At 35.3% G+C, this 5,409-nt stretch overlaps 1 long non-coding RNA gene across 1 annotated transcript; it reads right to left on the bottom strand.

Moving 5' to 3' along the window:
* Positions 1 to 3,177: 3,177 nt before the first annotated feature.
* On the bottom strand, positions 3,178 to 4,161 carry LOC131618592 (uncharacterized). The gene is made up of 3 exons (XR_009288903.1): positions 4,030 to 4,161; positions 3,772 to 3,877; positions 3,178 to 3,379 (listed from the first exon to the last, which is right to left on the bottom strand). It is a non-coding gene; the product is annotated as an uncharacterized LOC131618592 (long non-coding RNA).
* Between the last annotated feature and the right edge of the window lie 1,248 nt (positions 4,162 to 5,409).

The raw sequence follows: 5,409 nt of genomic DNA on the forward strand, positions 1-5,409 counted from the left end.
TGTGTTTTTCACTTTCTTTACTGCAGCTTTCTTTACCTTTTCCATTGACTCCAGCCTAAATTGTCTTTTAGGAAATTGTCTTTTCTTTGGAATTTCTTCCCTAGTCCTCTTATCATCTTTGAAATAGTCATATAGTCGTCCTTTCTTGATAAGTCCTTTGATTGCGTCCTTGAGTTGAATGCAATAGTTGGTATTGTGGTTATAGCTTTTATGGAAACAATAGAATTTTGATCTATTATTTTAGAAGGATCCTCTGACTGTATACTGGTTTCTTATCCTAACTTCCTTAAATTATGTGTTAGCGCACTCTATAAGGATCCTTTTGCATGAAGTGTTTAATGGGGGTGTAGTAGTCAAATTTCGAGCGAGGTCTTCTCTCGTGCTTTTCTCTAGATTTATCATATTATTTTTCTATCATTTGGCTCAATCCGCGGATACGTAGTCCTCGACCTCCTCCATCAACAAACATTTCTCCTCATACTTTACGTTGGGTTGAGCTCTACTTGGTAGTTCTTTCAGACTATGGGATTCTTTGCGGCCTATTTTTCTTTGAATGTGCTTCAGGTTAGAGTTCTTTTTCGAAGATCCACCACTTGAGAATTTCATTTGTTCCTCTAATAACTACCGCTACCTTGGTGAGTCAATCAATATATGTGTGTAGAGTTTCTTTCTTGCCTTGATTCACTCTGTTGAGGGAAACCATACTTACTTGTAGTATTTTTCTAGAAGTAAAATGGATCGTACAAGTTTCGTAGAACTCAGACCATGGATTTATGCTTCCACCGGGCAAGGATTTGTATGAGTCTTGAGCGAATGTTGTCAAAGTAAGTTTGAACAGTTTGCAGTTTAATTCTTTGCCCGATGGTAATAGTCTAGACGCCCGTCTACATGTTTAACATGCTATTTGAGGTCTCAGTTATCGTTGTAATCATGTAGTTTTGTGGTTTTTTCTAGGGATCATGGAATCTTTCCATGTAAGATGCAAGCTCTCAGAGGATTATTTTTCTTAGGTAGAGCTGAAGTGGCTTCTTTCTTCCCTTCCTTTCTTGCTGATATACAGGCTTTTAGAGGTGTGTGGTTGCCCTTTTTCCATTCAAAATCAGGAAAATGCATGGAATGCTTGTGTTCCCGACATATTGTAGACTTCTGGAGCTCCTCTCGATCCTTCTCAAGTCTCATGAATTTCTATGAAGATGCTTCTTGGGTGGTGTGGTTCTTTAGTGTGACATTTTTTAGCCTCTCTTCTATTCGAGCGAGTTTATCCATGATGGATTAGGAGTTTTGTAGTTGGATCATTCAAAACATTCCATTTAACAACTTATGAGTTGCTTTCGTCTTAAATTGGCTTCCAAGAGCTGGAACACAGGGAGTGTTTCGCGTCTAGTAACTACTGGAGGTGTATCTGATCTGATGGAAGTTCCGTCTATGTAGAATTGTGGGGAATTCACTGTGCTGAGGGAGGTTGATAAGTTCCTTGGATGGTATGTGACTACATAAGGTTTAGATGTGGAGCAAGAGAAGTAGACATAGGGCGGGTTCTTGTAGTGCCAGTGGAAGCTTCGACATGTCGTAGAGCGGAGGAACTGGTAAGTATTTATGGCGCCATTACCTGATGATCATGGTAAGACGAATTCAATGGCAAATTTAGTGAGATTGACTTGAAAATGTAGATATATGCTCTGGTTGGAGTAAATCTAGACTTGAAAATGTAGCGTGATGCCTTGCACTTCGGACAATGATTATAGTTTACTTACTCTTTTCTGTATAATATGCAATCATTAGGGCATGCATGTATCTTTTCATATTCCAAACCCATCGGACAAAATATTTTCTTCGCCTTGTAATATCGACTTGGTAGTACGTACCTTCTGGAAGCATTTGTGTCAATAATTTAAGGAATTCGGTAAAACTTTTGTCAGTCCACCCGTTAATTGCCTTCAGATTAAACAATTTTAACACGACTGACAAACGTGTAAAATTTGTGCATCCTGGTTACAAAGGTTTATCCTTGTCCTTGCATAAACTATCATACGCATGTGCCATCTTAAACAAATCTTGTCCAATATCACACATCATGTCTTCCAGACGATCATCCATTTCTACACTAACATTATCTCTTTGGGACACATTTGACTTTCCTATTACTTCACCGTGCCATATCCATTGTGTATAACTTTGACAAATCCCTTCACAAATTAGATGATCCATGATTTCTTTCTTACTAAGTTTTGGTTCTTGATTTGCACAACGAACACATGGACAGAGAAAAAGCGTATGGTGACTATCTTCAGCATTACTTTTAGGAGGAGGAAGATCTTTTTTAGCATTACTTTCAGCAAACTGTAGAAATTTCATCACTCCATGCTCGTACTCAGCATTTAATCAATTAGCTCTTATCCAACTACAATTCATACCTATGTTTCAAAAGTAATGCATACAGATTTAAATTATTATGACGCCTACAATTGACATTAAATATTTTTCCAAAAGGCGGATCCAGACATTATTTCTAATGAAATTATTTCATGTTTAGCTTTAGTACTCATTTATTCCACTAGATAGGAATATATCTTCGTATAAAAAACTCAAGTCACAAGATATCCAGCATTATAATGTTATCATCAACAATTTCAACAATTAAAGTTATGAACATGCTATTTTAATATCAAAAGGTAAGGATAACTTAATTTTTTTGTTGAAGCAAGTATACCTTGTTATCTCATTCTCTGATATATCCTTTAGCTTCCAAAATTCGAGTAAGGCCTTTCCACCACAATATATCAGTTGTTACAAATTTTTAAAACTGCATATGGCCATCATATAGCAAGTGTTAACATGGAAAATAATCCAAAATCCATTGCCAAGAATATTAAAAAAAAATAAATAAACACAAGTTTACCGCTTAAGAACACAACAAGTTAATTTCGGACTTAATTTGATTGGATATTAAATAGTTTTTCTTTAGAACTTTCAAATTGGGCCCTACATGGTCCATTATAACATATTAACAGTTAATTTATATATTTCTTATTCGTCCATAATAAATTGAGATTTTTTTAATTTTTCAATTTTATTACTAATAGGTTAATTATCAAAATTAGATAAATCAAAAAATATATAACTAAATGGCTCATATATATTAATCTATTTATAACATTTTTAATTCATTTTTAACATTTTAATAATTCTATTTTGAGGATGTATTTCACACTGTTCATGTCAAAGGAATTTCACACTGTCCATGGTTATATCATAAAAATTCCATAAAAATTCAGAGTCTGTAATTTCATTCAAAGGCCAGATATTCCCAACATTCCCAAATTGCTTCTCTGATGGAGAGCAAAAAACCAGCAGCAATCTTGTTGACAATTTCTTCAATCTGAAGAATAGTTTCAAAGAGAAAGAGAAAGAAATCAATACTCAAGTAACAGCTTTTAATTATAAGGAAAATTAAAAAATAGTATAAATCTGAACAGAGAAACCATCTGTATTATACCATCTGTATTATTTTTTATGAAAAGATTAAAATTCAAAATTATTGTGAAACCTTTTGAAAAGCTTATTTGCTTACAAACTAACAGATTAAAAAAGTATTATTTTTAATTAAAATCAATTAATGAAACATTTTAATATCATTTTAATATCACAGATCTACATTAAGAAATCACAGATCTACAGAAATAATACTTATGAAACTAATATCACACATATTAGAGAATATCATTTTAATATTTCAGATTCAAGAATAAAAAACTAGAGTCATATAATCACCTTGGTTAAAGGTTATAGGGGTTTCTTTCTAACAACCTCTTCATTTTGAAATTAACTTCATATTCTTCATCTCAGAATAAGTATTTAGTTCTTCTGAATACTGAATCTTCAAGATTGAAAATGAAATCTTGGTTAGGCTGTGGAAAAGATACAAAACGCATAATATAGGAGAGAAAGATAGTAAAAACACATTCAAAATTAATCATCAGATATGAGGTAGAGAAGAAAGGAACCACGGAGAAATACTACCAATACTACCTTGTTGAGTTTCTGAATCAGAGAGAAAAACAGAGACAAATAATTGTATTTGGAAACGGCTAGGGTTTGCTCACTAATCTTACTAAGGGTGATATATATAGCTAGGTTAATGTATACTGGGCTTCAAATTTTACCCAGTCCAGCCCAGTATTAACAACAGAAATAAATCATTTGCGGTCGGATTCGGTTTTCGTTGGGTTGATTTGGCCGAACCGAACCGAACCGCTATTATCCAATAAAAGCCGAACAGACCACCCGCTGGACCCGAAACCCGAAGTTAACCCGACCGAATCCATTCGGTTTGCAAGGGGTCGGACGGTTAGCATCGGTTACATTTATCTTGTCCACCCCTAATGTCTAGTATAAAAAGAAAGAATACATTAAGCCCCCAAAAGAACATTGAATAAGATCTAAGATGGTGGATTACAGTAAGAATGATGGCTACTTTTATTGTATTTGGTTCACAAATTCCATTTGAAGTGGTGTCTTGGGTAAGAAACTAGAAGAAAACTTTACAAATTTGTCATACCACATTGTTACATCATAAACTAGTAGTACTTTGCAAGTGGTGTTATTATCATCATTATTGTTTTCCGAATAAAACGAGGTTTAGCTTATATTTGGTCGGTAGTGCCAAACAACCAACACAATGTTAGAAGATCAGAACAACGACGATTAGTTTGGTTCGCACTACACTAGGGGTGGCAAAACGGGCCGCCCGCCCGGCCAAAAAACGAGCGGGGTGGGCATGCCCGCCAAGTGAAATGGGCATAAAAATCATGCCCGTCCCGCCAAGATGGCGGGTTGGTGGGCGGCGGGCTTGCCCGCCTAGTTTTATTTATATTTTTTTTTTCATTTTTTTAATAGATTAATAGGTTTTTTTTTACCTTTTAATTAAATTTTTCACTTAATTTTTAAAACAATTTTTTATAAAACCAATTTTTTAACAAATTTTACTAAAAAAATATTACATATACTTACAAATAAATATATAAAATAAACCATCAAGAATTGGAATTACTAGAATTAACTAAAGAAGAGGGAATTTTAGAGGAGACGCGGGCTTTGGCGGGTGGCGGGCATTGGCGGGGCGGGCTATGGAGGGCGGCGGGTTTTGGCGGGGCGGGCTTTGGCGAGCGGCGGGCCTAAAATCCCAACCCAACACGCCATTTTTTGGCGGGTGCGCGGGCCGGCCCGGCGGGGCACGACCCATTTTGCCACCCCTACACTATACTGTTCCTGTATTTTTTTTATACATATTAGACTACAATAATTTTAATTGGGATTGAAAAGAGAAAGATCTATAAGAGTAAAAAAAAATTAATCACACGCGTGTAACATGACGGATTATGGGTGTCCGATCCCAAAGGAGTGGTTAAT

Source organism: Vicia villosa, linkage group LG1 (genome assembly GCF_029867415.1).
Source record: "Vicia villosa cultivar HV-30 ecotype Madison, WI linkage group LG1, Vvil1.0, whole genome shotgun sequence".
In the NCBI taxonomy this organism is placed as follows: domain Eukaryota; kingdom Viridiplantae; phylum Streptophyta; class Magnoliopsida; order Fabales; family Fabaceae; genus Vicia; species Vicia villosa.